This window comes from Schistocerca piceifrons, chromosome 2 (genome assembly GCF_021461385.2).
Source record: "Schistocerca piceifrons isolate TAMUIC-IGC-003096 chromosome 2, iqSchPice1.1, whole genome shotgun sequence".
NCBI lineage: Eukaryota > Metazoa > Arthropoda > Insecta > Orthoptera > Acrididae > Schistocerca > Schistocerca piceifrons.
The window spans coordinates 647,530,067-647,541,935 of record NC_060139.1 but is presented as its reverse complement, the minus strand read 5'-3'; the positions used below and the strand labels follow the sequence as shown (position 1 = coordinate 647,541,935).

The window sequence follows — 11,869 nt, the reverse complement described above, 5'->3', positions numbered from 1 at the left end:
ACATTAAAAGCCTCTCCCTAAAAACCGAGGCGACAAATTGGACGAGACACAAAACCGTAAGATCTTAACCACAGTCGTTGCGTCGTCTTGCAAAATAGAGGGCAAATCCGGTGGCAAAGAAACCACCGCCCTCTGGTCAGAGAATAGAAGACAGTCAGGTAAAATGTGGCGGACAGTAATCTGGACGCCACAAGCACTGCAGATTGGGGGGTCCTCCCGCCGGAGTAAAAAACGATGTGTTAATGGACTGTGCCCGGTGCGGAGGCGAGTGAGGAGAACCTCATCCCGCCTGCATGACTGGTAGGACGTACGCCATGGCCGCGTGGTGTCCTTGACCAGACGCAGCTTATTTTCACCGACTGCCAGCCACTCCTCTTCCCATTGACGCAGGACACGAAAACGCAGGAGGGAGGTAACAGCATGGAGGGGGACGGCACATGCAACAACGTGAGGGAGGGAACATACATCTTTGGCAGCCATATCCGCCAGCTCGTTTCCCCTAATACTCACGTGCCCCGGCACCCAGCAGAAAGAAACCTCCTTCCCCTGCCGTTGCAGGTGGAGTAGGGAACATTGAATGTTCTGGACGACCGTATCCACTGGGTACAAGTGTTGCATGGTCTGAAGGGCAATTAGGGAGTCAGAACAGATGAGGAACGTAAGACTGGGAACACATCTCAACTGCTCCAACGCCCGCAAGATCGCAAACAATTCGGCATCAAAGATGGTAAACGCCGCAGGAAGTCTTAACTTGACGACTCGATCAAGGAAAACAACAGCACAACCAACAGAGTCCCCCTGTTTAGAGCCATCCGTAAATACTGGTACATGGTCGGGATGCTGGTGTAAAATATCGGAAAATAAGGAGGTAAAAACAAACGCAGGAGTGCAGCTCCTCCGGTACTCCGACAAGTCTAAAAGGACGCTGGACCTCTGGAGCAACCAGTGAGGCGGACGAGTAAGACTTTGCCGTTGGGGGGCCACACGCTCCACACCAAGGGACGCAAGTAAATGCTTGGCACGAATCCCAAATGATCTCGTTGCGCTGGGACGACTGGAAAAGAGACGTTCCATAGGCGGTCGGGCAACGGTAGGGTACGCAGGGGAGGTAGGACAGGCAAGGAATTGACACACCCATCGCACCATGAGGAGTTTCCGCCGGATGGCGAGCGGCGTTCCCCTGCCTCAGCACACAGGCTGGGGATGGGACTGGTACAAAAGGCACCTGTGGCCAGCCTGATACCCTCATGGTGTACTGCGTCAAAAATCTTCAGATACAAAGGCCTTGCTGACCCATACACGGTGCAACCATAGTCAAGACGCGATCGGACGAAAGCCCTATAAAATTGCAGCAGACGCGCCCGATCTGCTCCCCAGGACCGATGGCTCAGACACTTCAAAATATTCAGTGCCTTCAGGGCCCGCACCTTGAGGTCTTTAAGGTGAAGCAACCACTACATCTTGGAATCAAAAGTGAAGCACAGAAACCTCACAGTGTCACACACACACACACACACACACACACACACACACACTTGTCTGCAATAAGGTAAAACCCGTCTTCGCAGTCCATGCCTCTAATCGCTTTATAGTATGCTACAACTGCTGACTAAATGACAAGATCGGAGGAACAACAGAAAACAGCAAAATCGTCCACAAACAAGGAGCACTGGACAGGACTCCGGATGGTTGACGTGACACTATTAATGGCGACGGTATAGAGGGTGACACTTAAAACGCTTCCCTGAGGAACACCATTCTCCTGCACGTACAATTCAGATAGCACATTACCAACACGGTATCGTTAGAGGTGGTGGGATAGGAGACACCGAATGAAGATGGGGAGACGGCCACGAAAGCCCCACTGATGGAGTTGATTGAGGATAAGGCGGCGCCAAATAGTGTCATACGCCTTATTAATGTCTAAGAACCCATCTAGATAATACTGGTTACGTTGGAAGGCCTGCTGGATGGTCGCCTCAAGCAGGGTCAAGTTGTCTTTAGTTGAACGACATCCCCAAAAGCCACACAGAGAGTGGCTAAGGAGCTGCCTGGTCTCGAGGAGCCAAACCAGGCGACGGTTGACCAGGCATTCCAACGTCTTCCCGACACAGCTCGTCAAAGCAATACTTTGATAACTACTGGGATGCGTTCGGTCCTTCCCTGGTTTGAGGAGGGGAATCAAAATCGCCTCCCTCCACGAGTCAGGGAACGTGCTGGATAACCATATCATATTAAAACAATTCAGGATAACTTCCTTGGATGGCAGCAACAAGTGCTGCACCATGCTGTACCGGATTTGATCATGACCAGGCGCAGTATCATGAGCCACAGACAGCGCCGAATCCAGTTCCCACATCGTGAAAGGGCAGTTGTAGGATTCAGAATTTGGAGATCAGAAGTCCAAGTGATCCCTCTCGATGGCAGTGCGGTAGCGGAAGAAATCTGGATCACAGTTAATAGTGGCGGTAGATTCCGTAAAACGCATGGCCAGTGTCTGGGCAATGTCTCTCAGCACCGTGAGGAGACATCCCTGATGCAGCAATGTCCGAACAGGTAGTTGGCTGCGTTTCCCGGAAATCCGCGTGATGGCTTCCCATACTTTTGTAGAAGTAGTGGAGCGAGAGATGGAGTTCAAGAACGATTGCCATGTCCGTCGTTTGCTCTCTTTAATCACTCGCCGCGGCTTGGCCCTTGCCACCCGAAAGGCCGCAAGATTGTCAGCTGAGGGACGGCACTTGAAGCGACGCAGAGCTGCACGGCGGGCTCGGATTCCTGAGCGGCACTCAGGGGTCCACCAAGGGACAGGACGCCTCTTGGGATGACCGTGGCATCGACAATTCAGCAGCATGGGAGGTCACGGCTGTAACATGGTCGACCCATTCGTGGCCACTGGCACGGTGTTCCGAAACAGCCAGATGGCTGAAACGTGTCCAATTAGCTCTGCAGAGGTGCCACCTGGGCGGCATTGGTAATGCCACAGCCTCATCCAGGAGGCGAATGCAAAGGGGGAAGTGGTCACTAGAATGAAGGTCAGCAGCAACCTCCCGCAGAGCAGAATCCGCAAGTGCTGGAGAGCAAAAGGAAAGGTCAATAGCTGACGACGACCCTGAAGCAGTACAGAAATAAGTGGAAACACCAGAAGTGAGGATGCACAGTTCTTCAGACATCATGAGGCTTTCCACAACGCGACCCTTGGGGCAAGTAGTCGTAGGGCCTCATAAGACATTATGAGAACTGAAGTCCCCCAGAAGGAGAAATGGGCGGGGGAGTTGGCTAATAAGGTCTACTGCATCCTGAGGCGGTAAGTAAATGGGACAGATTGTGAGCCTCCACCCCACAAGAAGGTCAACTGCAACTGCTTGCAAGTCCGCAACGAGACGGAGCTCAGATGAGTGGTGCATGTCACAGTCAAAAACCGGAACACCACCCTTTGCTCTTTCCCCATCATATCATCTTTTCGATATACGGTATAGCTCCATAATGGAGCATCAGTGGCCCCAAAATGTGTCTCTTGGAGACATAAGCACAAGGGGCACTCTCATACAAGGAGTCGTAATTCGGTCACATGCATCCTGAACCCATTCAGGGTTCACTGTAATATGGGAGCCAGTGATCGGGGTGGCTGAACTTGCACCCTGCCTCTGTGTTTTGGAGGAGAGCCCGTACTGGCCGGAGATTTATTCCTGGGGCGAGAAGATCGCCCCCGGGCGACATCAATGTCCATCAGCTGCGATGACGACCCAAGGGAGATGTCAGACAGTACGATGGCCTCGTCGTTTAACTGATACTGACTCGTCTCCTCAGGTGGTAAAACCTTCACCTTCGACGTCTTTGTCTTGGGAGGCTTAGAATGCAGAACCTTGTCAACAGTTGGAGTTTTAGATGCCCGGGCAGAAGGCACCATATGGGAAGGGGCAGCAAGTACCCCAATCTCAGCAACCACGGCCTTGTCCGAAACTGTGGGGAGAGCTGCAGGTTGCAAAACAACCGCAGCAGCACAAGTGCACTGGCAAACGCAGGTATTAGTGCCAACACTAGCAACCTCCGTTTGCGTAGCAACGGTGGCCATTTGTACCCGTTTTTTCAGAGCGGAAGCGAAAGGTGTTGTAAACACAGGAGGCTGCATGGCCTTTAAGAGCTTCTTGGCCTCACCATAGTGGAGGCGATTGGATGTTTTGATCTCATGTATCCCCCGTTCCTCGAGATACATGGGGCAGACCCGGCTCCAGAAGGGGTGACTCCCAGAGCAATTTACACACTTCACAGGCGATGAACAATCGGCTCCTTCATGGGGAGGCTGACCACATTTACCGCAAGTGGCTATCCCATTGCACCCCAACGTAGTATGCCCAAAGTGCTGACATTTAAAACAGCCCATTGGTTTGGGGAAATATGGCCGTACTGGCAAACATAAGAAACCCACTTAAACATGCTCTGGGAGTTTCAGGCAACTGAACGTGAGAATAAAGGAGTCGGATTTGACTAGGTCCCCATCGACTCGTTTCATAATACGCTGCACGTCAACAATACCTTCGTCACCCCACTCAGATTTCAGCTTGTCTTTGGGGATATCCACCAAGTCCCTACACGTCACGACACCCTTAATATAGTTCAAAGTGGAGCTCGGTCTCGATAGCGTACTCTCCGAGACAGGTTGCTTTCCGAAGAGAAGCGACTTGACGGGAACTAGGAGTCTCAACCGAGTCCCATTGCGCAGTCACTTCACAGATTTCAGTGTTCCTGCAATTCCCGGAAGACCCTTGTGGATGTAAAAGGGAGAAACCCTCTCAAAGCTACCCTCCTTCCATTTAACAATCAAAAACACATTCTGGATATCAGCATGTGCTCTGTTACGACAGTCTGATAAATCTCTAGCACCACCAGGCGCTGGTAGACTCGCAGCACGAAGTCTCTTTTTTCATGGGGTGTGTTTTCCTACCAATGACCCACCCAATCCACTGGTAGGGGGAAACGTAGAGGTCGAAGGGTCCATTGCGGTCCCACGACCAGCTAGGGAACTAAAGGTCCACTCAGAGCCCCGTGTGCCTGAGTAAGCCTTATACAACTGGGGTGCGGCAGGTGCCCCAGAGGTTGCCCGCTTGCGACTGTTCCACCCCAACAGCCATGCATCTCATAGACGCGCAGCACACCGTAAGTTTGAGGTGTTTTTATAGAGGTTGACCTTCCTCGCAATGCAGGCAGTCAAGGCAAGATTACCATTCCCCACAGCACACAACATTCCACCGCCGCGCCATACGGTGGTCGCTGAAGCATGTCCGAGGGTTACGGTGACAGACTGGCGGCGCTGACCAGTCCCCAGCTGAGGACCCCGGGGTCGCCAAGCCCGTACTCAGCAAATGAATGCTGAGGCCCTGGGGGCTCGCACGTTGAAAGTCCTACGCTCGGCTGTTGATCTGCAATTGCTTTCAGTCTCCTCTCACTTGCCCACTAAGGCAGCTTTACCGGAACTGAACCGGTGACGATGTGTAGTAGTACACTGCCAAAAAACTACTGTCGCTTTCGACAGTTTCTTTTCCGTCAGGCCGCCATATACGGAAGCGATCTGATAGTGCCTAGCTCCATCGCCAACATGAGGAGCCTCCACTCACTAGGAAGAACGTAGCTTGCTCCTCGTAAGAAACTTGCAAGCAGTATCAGCGATGAGGTCAACGAAGGTGACGTATTAATGTTGCGCATCGAGATATACGCGTCATTGCGTTAAATTGTGATACTGAGTGCACAGGACATTTCTCATTTGCATTAGACGACACTGCGTGAGTATCCAGTGCTTGTTTCTGCAGTGAGTGTGCCGACTGTTTTCCCACGATCGGATACCGACGAGGATGGGTACTATCATCATGTGATTCACGAGTGGGAGCTTGGTCAGGTGCACCGCAGCAGGCCATTAAGACGTTAATGCCAGCCATGGTATGGTGCGTTTTCCAATCAACGAAAGGACTTTTTCGCAAAGAGTAGCGAGAGAGAGATATTCCAACCAGCAGACGAGGCGGTACTTAACCCGTAACTAGGCTATGCACAGGTCGTTGAGTCGAGATATCGTTTGTACACAATTTTATACCAGTGGAACTGTTCTGTCGGAGTTGCTTCTGAAGACGCTAGATACCTCATGTTCGTACTGTTGGAAATACCTTCTCTTGCCCGAGTATGTTAGTTCATTGGTTGGTGCATGTATTTGCAATGGGTGACGGTGTGTTTTGCATGTTTACATAGTGAAGTTGTAGGTTCCTGTTTCTTGTCGTAAAGTTAACCGCATGTGACTTATAAAATTGCGGGATGGGATATTGGACCTAATGAATTACTTCGCGTAGTTCTACCCTATTCAGCTAACCAATCTGAAATTATGAAGGCCAGGTCTGAGACACTAGAACTGACTGTAGAACCCAGGCAGGTAAAGGAAGCTGTAGCGAGTTTGTTTCATACCGTTCTTTTTCACCAAACAGTGGGAAAGTTTGACTTCGTTCCTGAAACACTATGCCATAGATTTTGAAGTATTGGATTCTGTGATGTGGATTGTGATTTTATAGATCTCACTCATGTTTGTTGTTATTCCGAGGATTTAGATCGCAATCTGAAGAAAGAAATTTCGGCGTTTTCGCACTCCCTACATAGCAGTGCACAGGAGCCCACTGGGCAAAATCATTGGAATTTTTCCAGCGGAAGAAAAATCTGTGGCAATTTCCAATAAAAAGCACTTGGGAAGTCTGGACCGTACGTGTGGAAATTATTAGGTTGAACAATGAATGCGAAAGATAACTATTAACAGAGAAATTTGGTGATATGTTGACCGAAGACATATTCTGTACTGTCGAAGTAATTAATAGAAACGCATACAGTCCAGAATATCCTGTAGAGGCAGAAGTGCATCTTTTTTTGATACAACTTGTGACGGTGATCCAACCATACTTATTTCATTTATCACACACATTTGCACGTCCCCGAACAATACTGTTAGTTTAACAACGAAGAAACTGTGGAAAGATAGTCTTACATATTGAATTTTTGTGTGTGTATTAGGTACTTCTATTCAGCTAGATTTTTGTAAACTTCTGTGGTAACTACGGAAATATCACGTTTGTATAAACACATTTATTTCACATTTAGAACGTTTGTATAAAACTCATGGACTTTTCGCTGTTACGTCAAAAAATACTTGTCAAAACTCCATGTTTAAAACTCTTGTTAACGCAGCTGAATACCCACAGATAAAGTTATCGGTTATGATACTAATTTCAGTCGTAAAAGGTATTGTACTTGTTCAGTTGATTATGTTATTTGTAAAAATAAAAGTGACCGATTTGTTAAGGCGTTGGACTGTTAGTCCAATGTGCTCTGCACGCGTGGGTTTGAATCCCATCCTCGTCAAAGAATTTTACGTAAACCACCAGTTTGCGATCACTCCTTCTGCATGCTAAAGGCCACTCAGTATTAAAAACGGAACGTGTAGGCGGTAAATTACGCATGTCATAAATACGAAACAGAACTGCCGGCCAGATGCAAAGAAACAACATTCCATAGCGTACGCCTTTCGATTCAAACATCATCTCAAGATCTATAAACGAATCGAAGTTTGGCACCATGGTGGTAATGGGGAACGATGAGATCTTATTTATATTTAAGTGCTTACTTCTTGCAGTCATTTTAAAGTATCGAGTCTATAACAACATCTGTGGATGTCACATAAACACTCCCCAAACCGGCAGACGACTTCCACCTTTCGCAACATCGAGTGTTGCCGCCCTGACCGCCCACACCGCCGTGGTGGAGGCATGGCAGTGTTCCTCAACGAAGCCCCTGCCAATACCCAAGAGACTCTCCAGCCAATGGAACACAGAGGCCCCAGCGGCCATCGTCTACACACGCCCCGGTGCCACCACACCTGCACCAGCGTATTTGAGCCCAAACATGCCACTGCTGGAAGCAGACCCCCACACATTGGCATCCCTTCGACAGGCTTATTGTTGCGGCGGATCTATATGTCAAGCAGCCAGCTTGGCATTCTCGGATCTCTAACCTCAAAGGCCGGCTCCCCTTGACCCAGAGGATACTTTAGCGCTATCGGTCTGTGGCCCCCACGAACTTACACATATCCCAGTCCGTTCTGGCCTCTGACCATGAGCCAGTACTCTTGCAACTCGCCAATATTACCCTTTCATTTGATGTTCGGACCTCTGTGATCCTCACCAATTGGGCCAAGTTTGCCAGGGTACTTAATAACACTACTCGACACGACGTCGATTTGACGACACCAGCCAATATAGTCTGTGCTGTGGATTATCTTATGGGCAAAATACAGAAAGCAGTGAAACTCTCCACCTCCACTGCACCTCGGAATTTAACCCCCCCCCCCCCCCTGGACGATTTGTCTCCCCTGTTACAGGAGCTGAAGATGCAGAAGAACCGCTACCGCCGGCGGTGGAAGAAGTTTCGCGATTCCCAGAACAAACGCTAAATGAGACGCCTCCAGCGTGAATTCTGCCACCGGCTCGCCGACTAAAGGTCCGAACAATGAGAGAACAGGATGTCCGATTTCTTCCTGCACAAAAAGTCTAACTCGGCTGGCATTCGCACCCTGCGGCGTTCTATTCCAGCGACTGCCCATCCTATTCACACGGCAGCGGGCTTTTCGTTTGATACAGTAAATTGTGGAAACGCTGGCGGATTCATTCGAGCCCCAAAACCGCCCCCTTGTCCGGACGAACTACAGGACGAACATGAAGTCCTGGCAGCTGTTGCTGCTTTCCGCAACCGCCCACCCCAGTCTGCCCCCTCCTTACGTTCATAGCAGAAATTCAGCGTATCCGGCAACGGCAACATGGCCGGTCGGGCCCTGGATTGGACGGAATTTTAAGTGAACATTTTTGCCACCTTTCCCGCATGCCACTCACCTTGTTCACCAAAATTTTAAACTGTTGTCTCTCGTCTGGTCTTTTCCCTCCTCCGTGGAAACAAGCCAGGCTGATTGCGATCCCCAAAATGTTCAAGGACCCTATGGTCCCAACCAACAACTGGCCACCCAGGCTCCTGAATACTATGGCGAAGGTCCTTGAATCTGTTATCCTTCACCTACTTTCCCAACCTCTTGCGGCGCCTGGACGATCTGTCCTGAACAATTTGGATTCACCTTGCACCTGTGCCGAACTTCAGGTCTTACAGATCACTGTAGACGTCAGCAAAAGTTTCTACACCGCCAAGTCGACAGCTGTCGTTTTTCTCGACTTGCAGAGTGGCTACAAACAGATCTGGCAAGACAACCTAGTACACAAGATGCTGACACTGGCCCCTATCCCGGATATTTACGTTAATATCGTGTATAACTTCCTCCATGGTAGGACTTTCCTAGTGGCTCAGTGGGGAATTCGTTCCAGCATTCACCAATTGTCGGCCGGCACTCCACAAGGATCGATGTTATCTCCCATATTTTTTAATATCTATGTAAATGATATGCCAGTCGTCCCCAAGTGTCGCATAGCACAACATGCTGACAACACAGCACTATATACCACTGGTCGCATTGCTGATGGCGTCTTCACCCGCCTCCAGAGACAGGTGGACGCCATCACCTGGTGCCAGACAAGCAAAATAGCTCTCAATGCCGCCAAAAGTATGGCAGTCTACTTCACCAAATGGCCCTCAGTCCTCCGTCGCAATATTTCGATTGCAGGCATGCAGTTGCCTTGGTCCCCGACAACCACCTATCTCGGGTTCAAAATGGACCACAAGCGGCTCCTCCACTGTCATGCGGAGTATGTCGCCAACAAGGGGTAAAAACTGACCATGGCTTTGTACCCACTCTTTCGCAGGTGGGAACTTAACCTGCATACCAACCTCCACATTTACCGAACAGTCATCCTGACTGCCTTCACGTATGTCTCTGCTGCATGGGCCACCATTAGCGTCACCAGCATGCGGATGTAGCAGCGCCTGCTGAGCAAGGTGGTCAGGTGGAGACTGCACACCTCGCCACTGAAGAGAATTATCACTCTGCACAAAGAAGCGGATATCGTCCCGTTCAATACAACCATACGCAACAACGCGCAGCGGCTCTATGAGAAAGTGGATGCCCTGCAGGACACTGTCCATGGGTTATGCCACGTTGGACCACACTTCCACGCCCCTGGCATCGACATGCGGTTCCCCAAACCATCCGAGATGAATCAGATTCCGACCCTGGCTAACAATAGACCTGGCACGCCCACCACGGATGCATCCTTTGGCGGGACTAACCCGCCTGCCCCCTCCCCCCTCCCATTCTACGTCCAATACTTTCCCACCCTACCCGCCCACGTTGTGCTAAATTTTTCTGCCTGACTGCTGTAGTACTGTTACCGTCGGAGGGTGGTGCGGGACTCCCAGTCCCACCGCCACACTGACGCAGTGTCAATGCCCTGTGGATAAGTTTACTTCCTCACCAACACAGACCGCTAAAGACTGGTGATGCTATATTGTAACATGTCACCAAAAAATGTCAGGACGCCATATACGGAAGCAATCTGATAAGGCCAAGCTCCATCGCCACCAGCAGGAGCCTCTGCTCACACAACTCGGCTAGGAAGAACGTTGTTTGCTCTACGTAAGAAACTTGCAAGCAATATCAGCGATGAGGTTAACGAAGGTTACGAATAAATGTTGCGCATCGAGATGTACGTGTCGTTGCAGTACGTTGTGATACTGAATGCACGTGACACTTCTCATTTGCATTACACGACACTGCACGAAAATTCAGTGCTTATTTCTGCAATAAGTAAGTGGGAAGACTATTTTCCCCCGATCGGATACCGACGAGGACGGATGCTATCATTAAGCGATTCACGAGTAAGAGCTTGGTCAGCTGCACTGGAGCAGGGCATGAAGACTAACACCAACCACGGTACGATGTGTTATCGAAGTAGAAACGTCTTCTTTCCGCAAGGAGCAGCGAGAGAGAGTGTTTTCGATCCAGCAGACGATGTGGCCGAGTGGACAGTGTCGCCTTGCGCTTTGAGGGAGCAGGTCGTAGCTAGCTTCCGCCTTTTTTTTTGTGGTTTTAGGGCGCAAAACTTCTATGGTCATTAGCGCCCAGCCCGTGACGTAGGAAACAGGAAAAAACGAAATTTAAAATCAGCAGCAAGGGGAACAAAGTCATAAAATTTGAGAAACTAAAGGCAGAAGGAATGCTTAAAAATCCACTATAGAAATGGGTTGGTTGTCCCCCCCCAAAAAAAGGCTTCAAATGACTGACGTCATTTCACTGTCACTAATAAACTGTAGAATGCGGTCAGCTGAGCGCGTGTCATCTGCTAAAATCAACGATAGATCAGGCGATAGCTGTAGACGGGAGCGTAACGGATTAAAATAGGGGCATTCAATTAAAAGGTGTCTGACCGTCCACAGCTGAGAGCAGTGGGGACAGAGTGGGGGAGGATCACCGCTTAAAAGATGTCGATGGCTAAAAACACAGTGCCCTATTCGGTTGGTTGGTTGGTTGTTTGAGGTTAAAGGGACCAAACAGCAAGGTCATCAGTCCCTTGTTTCAAATAGACTCCATTCTGCTAACGGGACATCTCAGTATAGTCAGAAAAATAAAACGGATAAAGGGGAAACGTAAAAGGGCAGTCACGTTGTCATTAGTAAAAACAAATGAGGGAAGTTGGCAAGAGAACGAACCCAACACTATGCTGAAACAGCATAGGCAAGACCACCTGTGACTTAAAAGGGACAACTGCTATAATGCAGAAAGTACGTATGGGAATAGAAAAACTAACCAAGCCTTAAAAAGAAGGGGTAAAAACAGAGTAAAAGGGAAAGAAAAGAGGATTCCGGTCAGGGAGGTGAATCGGGAATCTCTGAACACTGCCTACAGTGGGAG

At 49.6% G+C, this 11,869-nt stretch overlaps 1 pseudogene; it reads left to right on the top strand.

Annotated features, from left to right (window-relative positions):
* The first annotated feature begins 6,364 nt into the window (after positions 1 to 6,364).
* Positions 6,365 to 6,981, top strand: LOC124775690 (annotated as a pseudogene).
* Positions 6,982 to 11,869: the final 4,888 nt, after the last annotated feature.